Source organism: Meles meles, chromosome X (assembly GCF_922984935.1).
Source record: "Meles meles chromosome X, mMelMel3.1 paternal haplotype, whole genome shotgun sequence".
Lineage (NCBI taxonomy): Eukaryota > Metazoa > Chordata > Mammalia > Carnivora > Mustelidae > Meles > Meles meles.
The window spans coordinates 121,277,372-121,301,917 of record NC_060087.1 but is presented as its reverse complement, the minus strand read 5'-3'; positions in this window follow the sequence as shown (position 1 = coordinate 121,301,917).

Sequence of the window (24,546 nt, the reverse complement as noted above, 5' to 3'; positions counted from 1 at the left end):
TCACCTCTTATGACAGCTATGAAGGCAAGCCCATACCGGAAGAGACAAATTTAGTAACTTGCATATAGGGGGACACCCAAGACACAGAGTCTCTCAAAACTCTGAGAAACAAGATAAATCAAATCATTCAATAATGCATAAATATTCCACAGAAATTGGACGAACTATGAATGGCCTGAAAATAAAAGAACACAAGAGAATTAGAATGAGTGAAAGTGAGAAATGACTTTTAATATATTGCATTCAAAACTACTTTAGAATAATATGAAGTGAAAGATTAGGCTAAATGAATTCCAAGTTCTCTTTTACATTTTTATTCTGCAGGTGAGGTCTTGAGGAGATTTCACCAATGTTTAAGTTGTGTGATCTTGATCCTATGACTTAGTCTCTCCAGACCTTTGGTTCTATATCCATAAATAAAGAGAACTGTTGGGAGAAATGAATGTGATAAATTCCAGTGCCTGACAGGTCATGTCCTGGTGTTGGTGGCTGAATGGTGAGTTCATAAACAGGAAGAGATTTAATGATTTAGTAAATTATTGTTTAGTGGATTCAAGGGCAATAGTAACTGGAGGGGATTATGCTGAGTGAAATAAGTCAATCAGAGAAAGACAATTATTATATGGTTTCACTCATATGTGGAACATAAGGAATAGCACAGAGGACCATAGGGGAAGGGAGGGAAAACTGAATGGGAAGAAATCAGAGAGGGAGACAAACCACAAGAGACTCTGGATGCTGAGAAACATTCTGGGGGTTTCAGAGGGGAGGAGGGCGGGAGAGGAGGTGATGGGTATTGAGGAGGGCATGTGCTGTGATGAGCACTGGTGTTATACTTAACTGAGGAATCATTGAACACTACATCAAAAACTAATGATGTACTCTATGTTGGCTAACTGAATGTAATAAAAAAAAGATAATAGCACTTGAAAAAAATAAATAACTTCTTAAAAATTCATTTAAATTCTGCATGCTAGTTGTTTTCTAAATGCTAGTCACCTTGCTGCGTTATTGAAGTATAACTATGGATAAAATATAATCCCAGCCCTCATCTGCCTCGTTCAAACCTCTATTTTGTGTCCTGATTCAATTATTTCCTTCTTTTCTCCCATCCACTTCTTACTTGTTTTTTCTTTTGGATAACTTTTTAGTTGTCTTAAATCCTTGTTGCAGTAAGCTGCAATATACATAAATAAGGACATTATTGAGTTTGTATATACATGCCTACACACACAAACTAGCCCTTTTGTAGGGAGGCTACACTGTAATTAATCACAAACCAATGTGATATACATTGGAATCAAGGTATGTGCCATGAAGCACAGAGAGGGGAATTAGCTCCTTTTGCAATTGGGGGTTGTCCACTAGAGGCTTCCCCAAAGAGGTAACATTTGAATGAAGTCTTGATGAATGAGTAAGTGTTTATCAGGAGGAGCAAGTTTTGCTACCCTCAGGAGACAAAAGCAAAGAGGCAGGAAAATGTGCAGGGAATGAAGAATTGTTCAATTTGGTAAAGCACGGGGGGCAGGGCACTGAAGTATGGTAGTCTGATGGTGAGGGCAGGGTGAGTGGTGAGGGGAAAAAATACAGAAAACAACCATTAATCAAAGTAAAGCACAACACAGTTTCCAGACAATAAACTCAGAGCCATTTATCTTTCGTCGTCATTAGGTACTTTCTAGTGGCTTTCCATGTCCACCTTGCGTTGTGCACTAAGCAAGTACATGCTTTATCAAAGTAATTATTTAAAATGCCAGGTCCTTTGCTGTTTAGGCATGAAATAGCCAGATTTCCAGCAAGAACCTAGAGATTTCTAGCTGAAATCTATTTTCATGGTAAAATAGATAAAAGTTTTGCTTTATTGACCCCAAATAAGGACATTTGAAGGAATTCTGGGCATAGTTAGAAGCATTTATGCTCTAACGCCTTTCAGTCGGTTCAAGTACAAGTTTCCTCTCACGACACAGAGCTGAGTAAAAGGTTGTCATTAGTGCTGTAGTGAAAAAGGCTTGCTTAGTTGTGTGCTGCTCAAATTTTATTTTTATTTTAAATCAACATGATCTTTCAGTCCCACAAATGTCCATGTCCAAGGAAATCACATAAACAGCATATTTTTCCTTTTTTCCTGTATTTGTTAATGACCCTCTAGCCCACATTTTTGCTGCAAAAGGCAATTGATATGGTGGTGCTTTGTGCATATCCCACAGCCTTAGGTTACCAGTGGCCTGTACTCTGACTTCACAACCAAGAGGATGGCTCGTCTCTAGTAGCCTACATTTATTTTTAATTTTTTCAAATTTTATCTATTTATTTGAGAGAGACTGAGTGAGAGAGAGAGCCAGCACAAGCTGGGGCGAGAGGCAGAGAGAAAAGCGGACTTCCCACTGAGCAGGAAGCCCAATGCAGGACTCAATCCCAGCATCCCGGGACCATGACCTGAGCCGAAGGCAGTCACTTATCCGACTGAGACACCCAAGTGCCCCTCTAGTAACTTACCTTTAAAGTGAAATTCAGGGACACCTGAGTGGCTCAGGTAGTTAAGTGTCTGCCTTCAGCTCAGGTCATGATCGCGAGGTCCTGGGATCCAGTCCCACATCAGACTCCTGCTCAGCGTGGAACCTGCTTCTCCCTCTGCCTGCCACTTCCCCTACTTGTGCTCTCTCTCTGGCAAATAGATAAATAAAATCTTTTTAAAAAACAAAGTGAAATTCAAAGTAACATGAGGAGAATTTCCAGTTCACTTGCAACACTATAGCAATTGTCTGCCAAAATGATGAGTAGTACAGCATCTGGCAAAACTTCTGGGCTCTGAATGGTCAATCCTGATGAGCACTGGCCGATGTATGCATTTATTGAATCACTATATTGTACACCACCTGACTAATATAACATTATACATTAGCTCACTAGAAATAAAATAAAAGCTTTAAAAATAAATAAAATGTCACGAATACCATTTTTTGCCAAGCACCATGCTAACTGCTGAGAATGTAATGACAAGCAAGTCATCTGTCTGTCTGCAGCAAGCTTGCAGTTCTCAAATGACATTTGCTGACATGGAAGTCAGAGTGGCAGGAGAGTGTAGCCAAAATATACAAAGAGGAACAACAAACAAACAGTATTGTCTTACTAAAATTATTACATCTCTGCTTATTTCCATACACTGTGATAATTTTCAATTACCAAATATAAAATCACTCCAGCTATAAAATCCTCCAGTCTAAAGTCCCCATCTTGTCATCTGGATCTAATAGAAGACCACATACAAATATGTCTTGCTAGACCTGGAGGAAGGGCTGTTTACCATATACCAGAACACAAATTCATGCCTCTGGAGAGACTCAAGATTCATCACAATGAGCTTAGGTTAATGGACCAAGTCTTTATGCAAAGGTAAAAACATTGATTTAGTGAAAATGATGAAGTGGACTTACGCTTTTGCAGCAGCCGGTTAAAAGATATGCAAATGATGAAAATCAGGAAAAGCGTCCAGCCTCCAAAGTGACCATATGCAAGCTTTCCCATTATCAGTAAAATGGCAAAAATAAAGAATTGTTCCTATTTTTCAGCAAATTCCTGCTCAGTAATTTGGGTACAGGGATAGAGAGCAGGGAAAATGAACACTTTCTATGAGCCCCATGGAATGCATTAAAATTTTGGCTGCTTAAGGCTTTCTGGTAGATGGCCTTGAGAAATGACCTCCAAAAATATGATAATATGGTTCAGAAGAAATTAAAATAGTACTTCATGATTACTTATGTTTTCTAGAAAGTTTTCAGAAATAGATGCTATTTACAAAGATTTGGGGATACAAATGTTTATGTATATCATAGGATCTAACACACCTGAATCAGTCTAAATATGGCACTTAGATTATAAGATATGCATATGCATACACAAATATATGCACACATAAACACCCTCATGGATAGCATGACCAATTTAGCCTAATTTTCTGGGGCTATACTGGTTTTAAAATTGGGAGTTCCATGTCCCAGAAACTCCTTTATTCCTGGGAGAATTAGGTCAGTTAGTCATTCTACCCATGAAATACAGTAATTATGGGAATCACAATGCTACACTAAGTTAAAAGTCCAGCATGCTTTTAAAGTATAGGCTGAACAAAGGTACTGTAGAAACTTCACAAAACTACACATGTTCATCTTCATTTTCTTCTTAAGTGTCCAACATTTCAGTATTACTAGATGAGCAACCCCGGCATGCTGGTTCACTTTGGGAAACATGAAATGAGATTGCAAAAAATGTTTACAGAAAATCACTTACACAAATTTGCTCAACAGTGGCTGACACAGAGTAGGCCCTCAATAAATATTTGTTAAATAAAATATATTAGTGTTTCTACTTTGAGGGATTCAATTTGTAGTAATAGTAATTTGTAAGATCACTGCACTGTCTGATCCACATAATCTGATTTATGGAAAAACGAGTTTTTGCAATAGCTTCCATTAGCTCACTATGTTCTGCTTTTCCAGTGATTTCTGGCACTTTACCTGATATCCATAATGATAATAATTGACTTCTTTAATCATTTACCATGCTAATTAATGTGTCTGAACTTTTACATACATTCTTTAATCTGTGCAGTAACTCTTAGAGGAGAGCTATTGCTACCATCCCTATTCTACAAATGAGAAGATTGAGGTCCAGAAAGATAAAGCAACTTGCTCAAATCCACTTGGAAGAAGTTAAACTTAAGTTGGCTATATTCACCTAACCATTTAGATATACTATATGCTGTCTCTCGAATGCAGTTCTTCTATCCACTTATCCATTCATTCTGTAAATATTAGTTGGGCGCCTACTGTGTTTCCAGCACTTTTATAGACAGTGGGAATGTAACATTGACTCAACTAGATTAAGTCACTATTCTTGTGAAGAGCGGGTGGAGGAAATCAGGAGAGGCTGGTAAAAAGGTATAAACTCTCAGTTATAAAATGAAGTTCGAAGGATCTAATACATCAAATGGTGACTGTAGTTGATAATATTGCACTGTGTAATTGAAATTTCCCAAGAGACCAGAACTAAATGTTTTTTCTCTCTCTCTTTCAGACATACAAGGTAAATATGCGAGTTAATGGGGGCGCCTGGGTGGCTCAGTGGTTAAGCCTCTGCATTCAGTTAAGGTCATGATCCCAGGGTCCTGGGATCGAGCCCCACATCGGGCTCTCTGCTCAGCGGGGAGCCTGCTTCCCCCTCTCTCTCTGCCTGACTCTCTGCCTGCTTGTGATCTCTGACTGTCAAATAAATAAAATTTTAAAAAAATATGTGAGTTAATGGATTTGTTAATTAACTAGATGGGGGTATCCATAATGTATACATAGATAAAATCGTCATGTTGAACTCTTTAAACATCTTACAATCCTACTTTTCAATTATACCTCACTATAGCTGGGGCAAAAACTAAATTGGGCAGAAAATCTGAACTTTTCAGATTTTTCAGAATTTTTCAGAATAGAAATTTGAACAGAGGGATAGGTAAATAGAATGAGTTATATCCATAATATAGAAAAATATTCAAATGCTGTCAAAAAATGAAGTTATATACAATAACATGGTTTGTTACCCTAAATATAAATTATATATTTTTAAATTAAAAACAACAGCAAACACTATATATTTTCTACATTGTGTGTGCGTGCATGTGTGTGTATATCCACACTGGTCTACATTTTATTCCTTGAACAAAGCAATTAACACTGTTTCTTGTTATTCTTGTGGTTCCTACTTCCCAGAATAGCTTCACCCCACTCATCCATTCTTCAGTTCTTAGCTCAAAAGCCGCCTCCTCAGAAGGCCTTCCCTGGCAACATAAAATAAAGTAGGATCCAACTTACATATTATTACCATTATCTAGCCTTTTTGGATTTGGTCTTCATAGTACTCACATTTAGGATTTTTAATAATTGTGTCTTCCTTTTTTATGTCCCTCCTAAGTGGAAGGTAACAGAAAGGCAGAATTATATTCTTAATTATAAACATCTAGCAATCCTGCTTATAACTAAGCTTCAGAAGACCCTCTAGGTTAGACAGCTCCAATTCCTTTGACCATTTCTGAAAATAATTCCACTGTGAATAGTCTTCCCTTTTCATTATTTGCACCCCCTTCAAAATGAGTAGATTGCTAATTACTATTGAGCAGAGTGAAGATACTATCTGTCTCATTTTAGACAAAATACTCTTCTTTATGCAGCCTAAGATAGCATTTGTTCTTTGGGAAAATGACATGAATTATACTGTGACTCATACTGAGTTTACCATTGACATTAAAACCAGATGTCGTCTACAAGTGCCGCTACAAAATTGTGCCTCTCCACATAGATGTGTGCATTGGGTTTTGATTCTAAGGGCATAGATTTAAATAGATTTTTATTAAATTTCATTTTGAAATATCTAGTCCACCATCCCAGTCTTTCAACACATTTTTGGATTCTGATTCACTGATCCAAACTACTTGCTGTTCCTTACAACTTTGCATTATCCTTATATTTGATGATCAAATACTCAACTTCTTTATCTAAATCACTGGTAAAAATGATAATCAGGACAGGGCTCAGGTTAGAGTCACATGAATACCATTAAAAACCTCTCTCTAACAGAACTACAATTGAATGAGGTGTATTCAGCCAGAGAGAAGCCCAGTCATGTTTATATTTCCTCATGTTATCTACAAAGATAGAATGAGAAATCTTTTCCAAATGAGCTGCTGAGATTCATATGTATTTTGTTTGTTGCATGAACCTCATATAAAAAGGTATAAATGACTCTTAATCTCACAAAACAAACTGGGGGTTGCTGGGGGGAGGGGGGGTTGGGAGAGGGGGAGGGGGTTATGGACATTGGGGAGGGTATGTGCTATCGTGAGTGCTGTGAAGTGTGTAAGCCTGATGATTCACAGACCTGTACCCCTGGGGATAAAAATACATTATATGTTTATAAAAAAAAATTGGAAGGGGTGGCGAACCATAAGAGACTATGGACTCTGAAAAACAACCTGAGGGTTTTGAAGGGTCGGGGCTGGGAGGTTGGGGGAACAGGTGGTGGGTATTAGGGAGGGCACGTATTGCATGGAGCACTGGGTGTGGTGCAAAAACAATGAATACTGTTACGCTGAAAAAATAAATAAATTTTTAAAAAAAGGTATTAAACTATCTTATAATAATACTAAATACAATAAAAGTGATAATAGCTTACATTATGTACTTATATGCTAGGAACTTTATATACGATATTTCTTTTGATCCTGTTAAATCTGAAAGATAAGTGCTTTTTTATGTTTTGAAGATGAAAAAACTGAATCTCACAAAAACTAGTCAGAAGCAATTATAATTACTCTGAAATAACTTTATTGTTGTGGATTCAAACAAGTTTTCATTGTTTGTAAACTTGTACTCCTAAAGCAATATATATTTTGCCAGGTAGTATATCCTCAAAATAATTTCAAAGTCAAAATAATACTTTCTGAAACAACAGTGTTATTTACATTTAAATATCAAATTGCTAAGGAATAAGAGCATGAAACATATTGACAGTATTAAAGGAAATATGGTGCTGCCCCATCCTAGAGAAAATTTCTTGACATTTGTGAAAGCCCATAAAAACTTCACCATCCAGCTACTTCAGGAGTTCTAGTAAAAAAATCCATTGTCCGTCCTAATGTAATGCTCATGATTCCATGAAGCAGATGTATTCTTCCCATGAGACTTCAGTTATCTCCTACTATTTACTATCACCAGATCAGATTTTTTTAAAAGGGCAGCCTCCTTCTCCTTGGCTATCAGAACAGAGAGCTTTAGCCATGGTTTATTGGTCCATGCAAAGCTGAGAAAAGGGACAAGCTCCAGCTGGAATGTGAGAGAAGTTTGAGGACAGAGCCATGTGGAACTAACGAGAATTGTCCTTTAAGAGCACAACAAATGTAGAAACACTGCTTTCTTAAAATCCCATTTTATTAACCTTTATCAACTGCTGAGAAACTGGGACATGATAGAATTTTTGAACTTCCCTGTCAGCAGCTAAAGGGTAATGCTTGTTATGATTGCTATTTGGCAAAAACCCAGCCTTTCATTCCAAAAGGTCTCAAAATAACTTTGTTCACAACTGATTAGAGAGCACAAAGACTACAGGAGTATTTTTGCCACCTCTGTGTCATATGTAGGTGAGAAATATTTGTTGCTCTTGATATAAAATCACCTATTCATGTTGTTGAATTGTTGACACACTGTTTACTCCCACGTAGTTAATGCAGAAAGTTGCAGGGAGGTCATTGAGAATGCATTAAAGTCTACATGAAAATTACGAAATTTAACTTATCCTTAGCTTTACTGATTGGAAAAGAAATTCAGTTTCTCTTTATTAAGGGTTTTTAACATTCCTCTACAGTGAGAGTGCTTATTTTTAATCCTGTCAATGAGAACCATTGTTTTTCCTCCAAAGATAACACACCCTAATGTGCGAAGGTGCAGACTAACACGTCTGACTGTGGATACACCTGAAAGAAATACACACACACACATATATATATCAGCCCTGTCCTGATTATCTTTATTACCAGTGAGATCTATATATTTATCCATTTGAGAGAGAGACAGAGCGAGTGAGCTCGGGGGAGAGGCAAAGGGAAAGAATCTCAAACAGACTCCCTCCTGAGCATGGAGAGTCTAGGGCTGAGGGTTTCAGAGTCAGTCTTCCAGGGTTTGAATTCTAACTCCACTAACAGTTATTTACTCTCTCTGCCTCTATTTTCTCATCTGCAAAATGGAGGTAATAATCATATAATAGCTACCTTATTAAACTGTTATAAAATTAAATACATATTATCTAGTAAGAGGGTTTGCTGTTACTGTCATTAATGAGGTGACAAAGAAATGAGTGATCTAGATCTAGGTTCTGCTCAGCTTTTACCGTTTGTAACCTACGTGATCTTGAATGAAGCATCTGACCTCACCTCACTGGGCCTTAAGTTCCCCATCTACAGCTTGGGGATAATGATGCACAGCTTCACATTTGATGATAACATAGAATAATTCAGGTAAAGTGCTCAGCCTTGCATCTGGCACCAAGCAAACCAACGGAATCACTTACCATTAATATCATTTTTTGTTTGTATAAGAATAATTTATGTATTTGTCAATATAAATGAGAAAAAATTGCATTTTCTAGAGCACAAGTGAGTTTAAGTAACTTTTTTATGTGTTTGCTAGTCATTTTAGTCATTTGCATGCTTTTCCCATGAATTATCCCTTTATAACCTATGTCTGATTATTCGTTAGTTTGTTTCTGGTTTCATTTTGATTTGTAGAAGTATATACATATATATATATATTTTATTATTGACCGAATGTTTGTTTCCCTTCAAAATTTGTTGTTGTAGCCTAATTCCAGGTGTAGCTGTGTTCAGAGATAGGGCCTCTCAGGAAAAGTTAAGGTTAAATGTGGTCATAAGGGTAGCGCCATGATCCATTAAGATTAATGTTGTTACAAGAAGAGACACCAGAAAGCTCACACTTTCTCTGCCATATGAAGACACAGTGAGAAACCGGCCATCTGCAAGTTAGGAAGAAAGCTCTCACCAGAATTCAACCACGTTGGCACCCTGATCTCAGACTTCTAGGCTCCATAATTATGAGAAAATGAATTCTGTTTTTAAGCCACCTGGTCTGTGGTATATATTATGGCAGCCCAAGCAGATGAATATATAAATATAAATATACATTCTATTCTATAAATACATATATATTCTATTACATAAATATATATACATATATATTCTAACCAAATAATATATATTCTATTAAGTATTATTGAAAATAACGTTTATTTTTCCTAATTTATAATCTATCTTTATTTATCAATCTTTATGGTATTTTGTAGTCTACAGGTATGTGTGTGTGTTTAATGAAGATAAACCTATTAGCCCTATTTTTTATGGCTCCTGAGTTTTTTGGTCATTCTCAGGAATGACAAAAGTTGTAACACTCATATTCTAGATCTTCTTCTAGTAATTCCATGGTATTTAATTTTCATGTTTTGATATTTAATCCAACTGGAATGTGTTTTATATTATGTTGTGAGATTATAATCAAAGGTTTACCATCATACAGAAAACTAGTTGTTCCACCACAGTTTACTAAACAGACCATTGTTTCACCACAAATTTGAAAATTCAACTTTAAGATAAAATAAACATACTAAAGTCTGTCTGAATTCTTAGATATATCAGATAGATCTATTTCCTCTAGTAGCAAGTCACCTTTTACTACTATAATTGGGTAGAACACAATCCCATTCAAATGTCTTAGCATATCCTAGTTCAATATATTTTTTATTCCAGATGAATATTATATTTATTTTATCAATTTTTGGTGGCTGCTTTTAAATAATTTAATTCTCATAAAACTTCCATGACGTTAACATTATTATCTCTCTCTCTCTCTCTCTCTTTTTTTACAAATGAGGAAAGAGAAGTTCACATAAATTAAGTGACTTTCTGAGGGCAATAGCTAGTAAGTTTCTTTTTTTCTTTTTTTTTTTAAAGATTTTATTTATTTATTTGACAGGCAGAGATCATAAGTAGGCAGAGAAGCAGGCAGAGAGAGAGGAGGAAGCAGGCTCCCTGCGGAGCAGAGAGCCCCATGCGGGGCTCGATCCCAGGACCCTGAGATCATGACCTGAGCCAAAGGCACAGGCTTAATCCACTGAGCCACCCAGGCACCCCGCTAGTAAGTTTCAAAGCTGGATTTATACTCAAATTAAGGGTTTTTTAAAATTCTATTTTCTTCGTAGAATATAGCATACATTTACTACTTATATTTATTAGAAAGGATAAAATAGAGGAAGATGGCAATGGAGTAGGAGGGCCCTAGACTCACCTTGGCCAACAAACACAACTAGTAACTATCAAATTATCCTAAATACTCCCATAAATAGACCTAAGACTGACAGAACAAATTCCACAACTAAAGGCAAAGCAAACGCCACACTGAAGGAGTGTGAGGACATGATTTAGGGGAGCAATGGATCTTGGGTGATGTGGAGGGGAAAGAGTCATGACTGTAGAGAAGGGCAAGAGAGGAGCATACAGAGGAATGCATGAGGAGAAGGTTTCCCCAAAGTCACTGCCTTGGAAAATGAGGGGTTGAATTTCCTGAGTTCTTGCAACCAATGGGGCTTAACACTTGGAGTTTTAAAGGTCAATGGGTGTGGCTCAGATAGAGAACTAGGGAACTGAGGGCTTCTAGAGAAAAGGGAGGCAAATAAGTCCAGGGTGTAAAGCATGGAAACAGCATCTGAAGAGCACCTGGGGCACACAGTGGGGGAGATTATTCACTCTTCTCAGAGGGTGTCTCTGAGAGGCAGCTTTCATATAAACACCTCTTCAAGAACAAAGGAGCTGACCAGCACCATTTCCGTCCTGGAGCCCTCAGCATAAATACAGAGCTCCCTGTGGGAAGCCGTGAGCACTGACATTGGCATCCTAACTTGCTAACACCAAGAACCAAGCACCACCTTGTGCTCTGGTGGAACTGCCTTTCTCAGTCATGCTTGCCTCAGTCCCAGTACAGTGGGCCCCTCCGCCAGAAAACCAGCACAAACTCTGCCCACACCACATCTCCCAACCAGAGTTTTGCAAGGCCTCAGTTCCAGTAGAGGTGGTGACAAGTTTCATTTTATAAGCAGACCAGAGTACACCTTGTTAAAACTCACTACATTCAGGTCAGGAACCAAACACTGCTCACAGCACGCAAGGAGAGCCTCTGCAGATGATTGGCCTAAAGGGTAGAGCAGCCAGAACACAATAGCAGACTACATGCAGCACACACCTCAGACATTCCTTAAAGTGCCAGGCCATGGACACTACATGACCTCTCCATAAGGCCACTACTTTTAGGAACAGGAGACATAAATGGCTTTTCTAACAAAAAGAAGGCAGAGACGGACAAAGCGTGAAGACAGAGGAATTTCTCCCAAATGAAAGAACAAGATAAGACCATGGCCAGAGAGCTAAGTGAAACAGATTTAAGTGATATGCCAGATGGGAGAATTATAAGGATACTCAATGGGCTTGAGAAAAGAAGATATCAGAGAGACCCTTACCACAGAGATAAAAGAGTTAAAAATAATCAAAGATGAAGAGTGCAAAAAAAGAGATTAGAAACACTCTTGATACAATGAACAGTAGGCTGGAGGAAGCAGAGGAATGAATTAATACCTAGAAGAAAAGTAATGGAAAGCAACGAACCTGAACAAAATAGAAGAAGAAGAAAAAGAAGAAGAAGAGGAAAACGAAGAAGACGGATGAGGAGGAGGAGGAGGAGGAGGAGGAGGAATCCTGTTCAGGTCCCCTGTTCAGCAGGACATCTGCTTCTCCCTCTTCCTCTACCCCTCCCACTGCTCAGGCTCTCTCTCACATGCTGACTCATTCTCAAATAAATAAATAAAAGGTTTTTTTTTTTTTTAAGTTTTAAAAATAGAGAAAAAATGGAGAAAGAAGAATTTAAAAAAACAGAGAAAGAAGAATTTGCCAAAATGAGATTAGATTTAGGGAACACAGTGACTCCATCAAACATAATAACATTCATATTATAGGAGTCCCAGAAGAAGAAGGGAGAGAAAAAGAACAGACATTTCTTTTGAAGAAATTATAGCTGAAAACTTGCCGAATCTGGGGAAGGAAACAGACAACCAGATCCAGGAGGCATGGAGAACTCCCATCAAAATCAACAAAATCAGGGGTGCCTGGGTGGCTCAGTGGATTAAGCCGCTGCCTTCGGCTCAGGTCATGATCTCAGGGTCCTGGGATCGAGCCCCACATCGGGCTCTCTGCTCCGCAGGGAGCCTGCTTCCTCCTCTCTCTCTGCCTGCCTCTCTGCCTACTTGTGATCTCTCTCTCTGTCAAATAAATAAATAAAATCTTTAAAAAAAATCAACAAAATCAACAAAATCAACAAAAGGAAGCCAGTGCTAAGATGTATTGTAGATAAATTTGCAAAATACAGCAATAAAGAACAAAATCTTAAAAGCAGCAAGATAAAATAAGCCATTAATTTACAAGGGAAAACCCATAAGGCCAGCTAGCTGCAGATCTCCCCACAGAAACTTGGCAAGCCAGAAGAGAGTGGCATGATATATTTAAAGTGCTGAACGAGAAAAAATCTGCAGCCAAGAATATGCTGTCTAGCAACGCTAGCATTCAGAATTGAAGAAGAGGGGAAAAGTTTCCCAGATTAAAAAAAAATTAGAGGAGTTCATGACCACTAAACCAGCCCTGCAAGAAATATTAAAGGGGACACTTCGAGTGGAAAGGAGAAATTAAAAGTTAAAGTGTAAAGGCAGGAAACACAAAAACAGGAAAAATGAATATTTATGTAAAAATCAGTCAAGGAACACACACAGAAAAGGGACATAAAGTATAATTACATATACCCAAAACATGGTGAGGACAAGAGAAAAGAATGGGTTCAAACTTGAATGACCATCAACTTAATAAAGACTGCTATTTGCAGAAGAGGTTATATACAAACCTAATGGTAACCATATATCAAAAATCACTAATAAAAACACTAATAAACGTGCAAAGAATAAGGAAAAAGAAATTCAAATACAGCACTAAGGAAAATAAGAAACACATGAAAGAAAGACAAGGATCAGAGAAAATCCCCAGAAACAACCACAAAACAAGTAATAAAATGGAAACAAATACATATCTATCAATAGTTACTTTGAATACAAAATGCTCCAATCAAAAGACATAGGGTTGCTGTGGTTGATATCAAAGAGGTTACTACCTATGTTCTCCTCTAGGATTCTGATGGGTTCCTGTCTCATGTTGAGGTCTTTTATCCATTTTGAGTTTTTCTTTGTGTACTGTGTAAGAGAATGGTCTCTGAAGGCAAAGGAAACAAAAGCGAAAATGAACTTTGGGACTTCATCAAGATCAAAAGCTTCTGAACAGCAAAGGAAATAGTCAACAAAACAAAGATGCAACCCACAGGATGGGAGAAGATACTCACAAACGACAGTATAGACAAAAGGTTGATATCCAGGATCTACAAAGAACTTTTTAAACTCAACACACACAAAACAGATAATCATGTCAAAAAATGGGCAGAAGACATGAACAGACACTTCTCCAATGAGGACATACAAATGGCTATCAGACACATGAAAAAATGTTCATCATCACTAGCCATCAGGGAGATTCAAATTAAAACCACATTGAGATACCACCTGACACCAGTTAGAATGGCCAAAATTAGCAAGACAGGAAACAACGTGTGTTGGAGAGGATGTGGAGAAAGGGGAACCCTCTTACACTGTTGGTGGGAATGCAAGTTGGTGCAGCCACTTTGGAGAACAGTGTGGAGATTCCTCAAGAAATTAAGAATAGAGCTTCCCTATGACCCTGCAATTGCACTACTGGGTATTTACCCCAAAGATACAGATGTAGTGAAAAGAAGAGCCATCTGTACCCCAATGTTTATAGCAGCAATGGCCACGGTCGCCAAACTGTGGAAAGAACCAAGATGCCCTTCAACGGACGAATGGATAAGGAAGATGTGGTCCATATACATGATGGAGTATTATGCCTCCATCAGGAAGGATGAATACCCAACTTTTGTATCAACATGGAAGGGACTGGAAGAGATTATGCTGAGTGAAATAAGTCAAGCCGACAGTGTCACTTATCATATGGTTTCACTTATTTGTGGAGCATAACAAATAACATGGAGGACATGGGGAGATGGAGAGGAGAAGGGAGTTGAGGGAAATTGGAAGGGGAGATGAACCATGAGAGACAATGGACTCTGAAAAACAACCTGAGGGTTTTGAAGGGGCGGGGGTTGGGAGGTTGGGGGGACAGGTGGTGGGTATTATGGAGGGCACATATTGCATGGAGCACTGGGTGTGGTGCATAAACAATGAATTCTGTTACACTGAAAAGAAATTTTTAAAAAAGACATAGGGTGTCAGAATGGATTAAAAAAAAACAAGATTTATCTATATATTGCCTATAAGAGACTCATTTTAGACCTAAAGACACCTGCATACTGAAAGTGAGGGGATGGAGAAACATTTATCATGTAAATGGATGTCAAAAGAAAGCTGGAGTAGCAATATTTATTTTGGACAAATGAACATTGTAACAAGAGACAAAGAGGGGCCCTATATAATAATAAAGGGTTCTATCTGGAAGAAGATATAACAATTGTAAATATTGATGCACCCAAAATGGGAGCACCCAAATATATAAAAAAATTAATAACAAACATAAAGGAACTCACTGCTAATAATATAACAATAGTAGGGGATTTTAACAACCCGTTTACATCAATGGGCAGATCATCAAAACAGAAAATAAACAAGGAAAAAATGGCATACTGGACCATATGGACTTAAAAGATATATTCAGAACATTCCATACTAAAAGAGTAGAATATGCATTCTTTTCAAGTGCACATGAAACGTTCTCCATAATAGATCACATATTGTGTCATAAAACAGGCCTCAACAAATACAAAAAGATTCCAGTCATACCCTACACATTTTCTGACCATGATTCTATGAAACTAGAAGTCAAACACAAGGAAAAAAAATCTGGAAAGGTCACAAATATATGCAGGTTAAAACATACTACTAAACAATGAATGGGTCAATGAAGAAATCAAAAAAGAAGTAATAAAAAAAAATACATGGAGAGAAATGAAAATGAAAACAGAGTTGTCCAAAACCATTGGGATGTAGCAAAAGTGGTCCTAAGAGTGAAGAATATAGCAATACAGGACTACCTTATGAAGCAAGAAAAATCTCAAATACACAATCTGTCCTTACACCTATAGAAGCTAGAAAAAGAACAACAATCAAAGCCTAAAACCAGCAGGAGGGAAAAAAAATAAAAATTAGAGCATAAATAAATGATATTGAAACCACAAAAACAATAGAACAGATCAATAGACCAGGAGCTGATTCTTTGAAAAAATTAACAAAATTGATAAAACCCTAGTCAGACTTATCAAAAAGAGAAAGGACCCAAATAAATAAAATCACAAGGGAAAGAGGAGGAATTACAACCAATGCCACAGAAATACAAACAAGAGAATATTATGAGAAAGAATATGCCAACAAATTGGAAAACCTAGGAGAAATGGATAAATTTTTAGAAACATATAAATTACCAAAACTGAAACAGGAAGACACAGAAAACTTGAACAGACTGATAACCATCAAGGGAATTGAATCAGTAATCAAAAAACTCTCAACAAACAAAAGTTCAGGACCAGATGGCTTCCCAGGGAAATTCTACTAGACATTTAAAGAAAAGTTAATACCTATTAGTCTCAAATTATTCCAAAAAAAGAAAAGGAAGGAAATTTCCCAAATTCATTCTATGAGGCTAGCATTACCCCAATACCAAAACCAGATAAAGACACCACTAAAAAAGAGAACTGCAGGTCAATATCCCTGATGAACATAGATGCAAAAGTTCTCAGTAAAATAGTAGAAAATGAAATCTAACAATACATTAAAAAAATCATTCACCACAATCAAGTGGGATTTATTCCTGGATTGCAAGAGTGGTTCAATATTTGCAAATTAATCAACACAATACATCATTAATAAAAGAATAAATTAATAAAAGGATAAGAACATTTGATCATCTCAATAGATGTAGAAAGAATATTTGACAAAGTACAACATCCCTTCATGATAAAAGCCCTCAATAAAGTAGGTTTAGAGGGAACATACCTCAATATAATAAAGGCCATATATGAAAAACCTACAGCTCATGTCATCCTAAATGGGGAAAAAACTGAGCGCTTTTCCTCTACGGTCAAGAACAAGACAGGCATGTCCACTCTCACCATTTTTATTTAACATAGTACTGGAAGTCCTAGCCACAGCAATCAGAAAAGAAAGAAATAAAAGGCATCCAAATTGGCAAGGAACAAGTCAATCTTCCACTGTTTGTAAATGACATGATACTCTATATAGAAAACCTGAATGAATCCACCAAAAAACTGCTAGAAGTGATAAAGAAATTCAATCAAATCTCAGGATACAAAATCAGTGTACAGAAATATGTTGTATTTCTAGACATCAATAATGAAGTACCAGAAAGCGAAATTAAAGAAACAATTCCATTTATAATTGCACCAAAAATGATAAGATACCTAGAAATACACCTAACCAAAGAAGCAAAACACCTGTACTATGAAAACTATAATACACCGATGAAAGAAATTGAAGATGACACAGAAATGGGAAGACATTCCATGCTTATGGATTGGAAGGACAAATATTGTTAAAATGCCTATTCTACCCAAAACAACCTACACATTTAATGCAATCCCTATCAAAATACCAGCATTTTTCACACATCTAGAACAAATGATCTTAAAATCTGTATGAAACCACAAAAGACCCCGAATAGCCAAAGAAACATTGAAAACAAAAAACAAAGCTGGAGGCATCACAATTCTGGACTTAAGTTATATTACAAAGCTATACTAATCAAGACTGTATGGTAGTGCAGAAAAATAGACATATAGATCAATGGAACAAAATTTAAAATCCAGAAATGGGCCCACAATCATATGGTCAATTTATTTTTGACATAAAAAGGAAAGAATATCAATGGGAAAAGGAGTCTCTTCAACAAATGGTGTTAGGAAAACTGGGCAGTGACATGCAAAAAAATGAAAATGGACCACTTCTTTATACCATACACAAAAATAAATCCAAAATGGATTAAAAACCTAAATGTGAGACCTGAAACCACAAAAATCCTAGAAGATAATACAGGCAGTAACTTCTTTGACATCAGCTATAGCAACTTTCTTTCTTTCTTTCTTTATCTTTTTTTTAATGGTCAACTAATCTTCAACAAATCAGGAAAGAATAACCAATGAAAGAATAAATGAAACAAGATGGGATTGGGAGGGAGACAAACCATAAATGACTCTTAATCTCACAAAACAAACTGGGGGTTGCTGGGGGGAGGTGGGATTGGGAGAGGGGGAGCGGGCTATGGACATTGGGGAGGGGAGGCGAACCATAAGAGACTATGGACTCTGAAAAACAACCTGAGGGTTTTGAAGGGTCAGGGGTGGGAGGTTGGGGCAACCTGAGGGTTTTGAAGGGTCAAGGGTGGGAGGTGGGGGGAACAGGTGGTGGGTAATGGGGAGGGCACGTTTTGCATGGAGCACTGAGTGTTGTGCAAAAAGAATGAATACTGTTACGCTGAAAAAAATAAATAAAATGAAAAAAAAAAAAAGACAGTCTCTTCAATAAATGGTGCTGGGAAAATTGGACACCCACATGGAGGAGAATGAAGCTGGACCATTCTCTTACACCACACACAAAGATAAACTCAAAATGGATGAAAGACCTCAATGTCAGACAGGAATCCATCAAAATCTTAAAGGAGAACATAGGCATTAACCTCTTCTACATTGGCAACAGCAACTTCTTTCTTTTTCTCTAAAGGCAAGGGAAACAAAAGCAAAAAAGAACTTTTGGGACTTCATCAAGATAAAAAGCTTCTGCTCAGCAAAGGAACAGTCAACAAAACCAAGAGGCAACCCATAGAATGGGAGAAGATATTTGCAAATGACATATCAGATAAAGGGTTAACATCCAAAATTTATAAAGAACTTTTCAAACATCTTCTTTCTAGATGTGTTTCCTGAGGAATGTGAAACAAAGCAAAAATAAACTATTGAGAACCTCAAAATAAAAAGCTTCTGTACAGCAAAAGAAACAATCAACAAACCTAAAAGGCAACCCATTGAATGGGAGAAGATATTTGCAAATGACATGTCTGAAAAAGGGTTATTATCCAAAATCTATAAAGAACATACACTATTCAAACCCAAAACCAAATAATCCAATTAAAAATGGGAAGAAGACATGAATAGACATTTTTCCAAAGACATCCAGATGGTCAACAGAAACATAATCAGGGAAATGCAAATGATAACTACAATGAGATATCACCTCACACCTGTTAGAATGGCTAAAATTGACAACACAAGGAATAACTGCTATTGGCAAGGATGCAGAAAAAGGGAAACCCTGTTGCAGTGTTGGTGGGAATGCAAACTGGTGCAGCCATTCCTGAAAACAATAAAGAATTTCCTCAAAAAATTATAAATAAAACTAACCTATCATCTATCAATTATGCAACTAAGTATTTACCCAAAGAACTCAAAAACTAATTCACAAGGATACATGCACCTTGATGTTTATAGCAGTATTTACAACAGCCAGATTATGGAAATAGCCCAAGTGTCTATCAGTTGATGAATGGATTTAAAAAATGTCATATACATATGCTAGAATATTACTCAGCCACAAAAAAGAATGACATCTTGCCATTTGCAATGACATAGGTGGAGCTAGAAAGTATTACTTTAAGTGAACTAAAAGACAGACAAATAACACATGATGTCACTTACATGGGATTTAAGAAACAAAAAAATAAACATAAGAGGGAGAAAAGAGGCAAACCAAGAGACAGACTCTAACTATAGGTTACTGGGGGGGTTGGGGGTGGAGGATGGGTGAAATACAGAGTGGGGATTAAAGAGTACACTTGTGATGGGCACAAGATGATGTATAGAAGTACTGAATCACTATATCTTACACCTGAAACTAATACGACACTGTATGTTAGCTAGCTGGAATTTGAATAAAAACTGAAGAAAAAGAAAGGATAAAAATTTGGGGCTCCTCTCTCACACAAAATAAATAAAATTCTGCATGGTTTAAAGATGAAAATGTTAAAATTAACAAACAGAGTTGCTGGAGGGGGAGTGGGTGGGGGAAAGGGATAACTGGGTGATGGGTATTAAAGAGGATACTTGATGTAATGAGCACTAGGTGTTACATACAACTGATGAATCACTAAACTCTACCTCTGATACTAATAAAAAATAATAAAATTTAAAAGATAAAATTAATATAGATAATTTGAAAACTTACATATAATCTGAGTCAAAACTTTTTATTCAAGCTCTGCAACCTAGATACTATAAAGGAAGGTTGGAAATATTTGAGCACTTCAAACTTAAAATATAATCATATGACAAAAGTAAAGGTAAAATCAAAAGACAAATACTAGAGAAAAATATATTTGTAGTAGATATTACAAATAAAGGACTCATATCCAGCATAGAAAATTTCCTCACGTTAATTAAAAAAAACACACACCTGAATTGAAAGTGTTTAAACGGTATAAGGATTCATAGAAGAAGAAATCCATCTTGTCAATGAACAAGTGAAGTTACTCAGCCTAACAGGAATATAGAAATTAACATAACAAAGGCATATCACTTTAGGACCATTAAATATGTTAGCCCATATTGCTGGAGGGTGGTGGAAGCTAACATGTTATCTCATACATCTGCTGAGGGGTATGTGATGTAGTAAAGGCATTTGGAATTCAATCTGGCAATATCTATTAAAATTAAGAATTCACATAAACTTTAACTTAGCAATTCCATCTCTGAGGCCCTTTTCCATGGAAATAAAAGCACAAATGTATAATGACGAATATAAACAAAATGTATTATAAACACACACACACACAAACACACACACACACACACACACACACATTCAGATTAATTGTAACATTGTGGTGGCCAAAAAATTGGAATCAACTTGAATGTTTTCAATAGAGGAATGGTTTAATAAGTTGTCTTTCATTCAAATCATCACACTTTACATATCCACTTTTTTTTTTAAAGATTTTATTTATTTATTTGACAGAGAGAGATCACAAGTAGACAGAGAGGCAGGCAGAGAGAGAGAGGGAAGCAGGCTCGCTGCCGAGCAGAGAGCCCGATATGGGACTCGATCCCAGGACCCTGAGATCATGACCTGAGCCGAAGGCAGCGGCTTAACCCACTGAGCCACCCAGGCGCCCTACATATCCACTTTTAAAAGTGTGTTATGTCCGTACCAGATGATGTGGGAAAACTTCTGTGAAGTGTTTCTAAGAGAGAAGAACAAGATGTGGTAAAGAGTAAAATACTGCCCCTATACGTTTGTATGTATATGTATATAGGTTACATTATTGTATGAACATGGAGAAAGATATGGAAAAGTGCACAGCAAGTTTTTAACACGGTTTATCCAGTGAAGGAGGGGGTAATGAAATGCAAAAGTTCTATAGAATTAGTTTTCTCAGCATTAAAAATATCTATAAAGTTACTTATGTAAAGGCACACCTAAGTGTTTAAATCAATGTAGAGCTATGTACAGAAAGATTGTTGCCCAAATTGTGCTAATTTCAGGGTGTTATAAGTTTTTTTTTTGGGGGGGTGTTATAAGTTTTAAGGATTATGAGTTCTTTTAAACTTTGTTCCTGATATTTGGAATTTTTAACAAAAAAATTTTAAATGATTTTAACATTTTCTTTTTTTTTTTTAATTTCTTTTCAGCATAACAGAATTCATTGTTTTTGTACCACACCCAGTGCTCCATGCAATATGTGCCCTCCATAATATCCACAACCTGGCTCCCCTGACCTCCCACCCCCCGCCCCTTCAAAACCCTCAGGTTGTTTTTCAGAGTCCATAGTCTCTCATGGTTCATCTCCCCCTCCAATTTACCTCAACACCTTTCTCCTCTCCATCTCCCCATGTCCTCCGTGTTATTTGTTATGCTCCGTAGATAAGTGAAACCATATGATAATTGACTCTCTCTGCTTGACTTATTTCACTCAGCATAATCTCTTCCAGTCCCATCCATGTTGATATAAAAGTTGGGTATTCACTCTTTCTGATGGAGGCATAATACTCCATTGTGTATATGGACCACATCTTCCTTATCCATTCTTCCGTTGAAGGGCATCTTGGTTCTTTCCACAGTTTGGCGACCGTGGTGGCCATTGCTGCTATAAACATTGGGGTACAGATGGCTCTTCTTTTCACTACATCTGTATCTTTGGGGTAAATACCCAGTAGTGCAATTGCAGGGTCATAGGGAAGCTCTGTTTTTAATTTCTTAAGGAATCTCCACACTGTTCTCCAAAGTGGCTGCACCAACTTGCATTCCCACCAACAGTGTAAGAGGGTTCCCCTTTCTCCACATCCTCTCCAACACACGTTGTTTCCTGTCTTGCTAATTTTGGCCATTCTAACTGTACAGAAATAAGTGGCTTTCTTATACACTAACAATGAAAATACAGAAAGGGAAATTAGAGAATTGATTCCATTTACTATAGCACCAAGAACCATAAGATACCTGGGAATAAACCTAACCAAAAAGGTAAAGAATCTGTACTCAAGGTACTACAGAACACTCATGAAAGAAATTGAAGAAGACACAAAAAGATGGAAGACCATTCCATGCTCTTGGATCAGAAGAATAAACATTGTTAAAATGTCTATACTGCCCAGAGCAATCTATACTTTTAATGCCATTCCAATCAAAATTCCACCAGTATTTTTCAAAGAGCTGGAGCAAATAATCCTAAAATTTGTGTGGAATCAGAAGAGACCCTGAATCGCTAAGGAAATGTTGAAAAACAAAAATAAAACTGGTGGCATCATGTTACCTGATTTCAAGCTTTACTACAAAGCTGTGATCACCAAGACCGCGTGGTACTGGCATAAAAACAGACACATAAACCAGTGGAACAGAGTGGAGAGCCCAGATATGGACCCTCAACTCTATGGTCAAATAATCTTCGAAAAAGCAGGAAAAAATATACAGTGGAAAAAAGACAGTCTCTTCAATAAATGGTGCTGGGAAAACTGGACAGCGATATGTAGAAGAATGAAACTTGACCATTCTCTTACACCGTACACAAAGATAAACTCAAAATGGATAAAAGACCTCAACCTTAGACAGAAATCCATCATAATCCTAGAGGAGAACATAGGCAGTAACCTCTTCGATATCAGCCACAGCAACTTCTTTCAAGATATGTCTCCAAAGGCCAAGGAAACAAAAGCGAAAATGAACTTTTGGGACTTCATCAAGATCAAAAGCTTCTGCACAGCAAAGGAAACAGTCAACAAAACAAAAAGGCAACCCACGGAATGGGAGAAGATATTTGCAAATGACAGTATAGACAAAAGGTTGATATCCAGGATCTATAAAGAACTTCTCAAACTCAACACACACAAAACAGATAATCATATCAAAAAATGGGCAGAAGATATGAACAGACACTTCTCCAACGAAGACATACAAATGGCTATCAGACACATGAAAAAATGTTCATCATCACTAGCCATCAGGGAGATTCAAATTAAAACCACATTGAGATACCACCTGACACCAGTTGGAATGGCCAAAATTAGCAAGACAGGAAACAACGTGTGTTGGAGAGGATGTGGAGAAAGGGAACCCTCTTACACTGTTGGTGGGAACGCAAGTTGGTGCAGCCACTCTGGAGAACAGTGTGGAGATTCCTCAAGAAATTAAGAATAGAGCTTCCCTATGACCCTGCAATTGCACTACTGGGTATTTACCCCAAAGATACAGATGTAGTGAAAAGAAGAGCCATCTGTACCCCAATGTTTATAGCAGCAATGGCCACCACAGTCGCCAAACTGTGGAAAGAACCAAGATGCCCTTCAACGGACGAATGGATAAGGAAGATGTGGTCCATATACACGATGGAGTATTATGCCTCCATCAGAAAGGATGAATACCCAACTTTTGTATCAACATGGAAGGGACTGGAAGAGATTTGCTGAGTGAAAAAAGTCAAGCAGAGAGAGTCAATTATCATATGGTTTCACTTATCTACAGAGCATAACAAATAACACGGAGGACATGGGGAGATGGAGAGGAGAAGGGAGTTGAGGGAAATTGGAAGGGGAGATGAACCATGAGAGACTATGGACTCTGAAAAACAACTTGAGTGTTTTGAAGGGGCAAGGGGTGGGAGGTGGGGGGAGCCAGGTGGTGGGTATTATGGAGGGCACATATTGCATGGAGCACTGGGTGTGGTGCAAAAACAATGAATCCTGTTACGCTGAAAAGAAATAAAAAATAAAAGAAAAATAAAAGAATCAAAAAAAAGCATGAAAATTCACACTGAGGCACATTCATATTTTCCTGGTTTAAGAACAAAGTCACCTCCCCCCAGCAACTGGGAGAGGGGGAGGGGGCTATGGACATTGGGGAGGGTAAGTGCTATCGTGAGTGCTGTGAAGTGTGTAAACCTGGCGATTCACAGACCTGTACCCCTGGGGATAAAAATACATTATATGTTTATTAAAAAAAAAATTTGGAAGGGGAGGCGAACCATAAGAGACTATGGACTCTGAAAAACAACCTGAGGGTTTTGAAGGGTCAGGGCTGGGAGGTTGGGGGAACAGTTGGTGGGTAATGGGGAGGGCACGTTTTGCATGGAGCACTGGGTGTTGTGCAAAAAGAATGAATACTGTTACGCTGAAAAAATAAATAAAATGGAAAGTGTATACAGTTAAAAAAAAAGAACAAAGTCAAATTTGAATGTTAAATGCAGAAGCAGTGGGAATAATCACACCTTCTCTAAATAGGTCT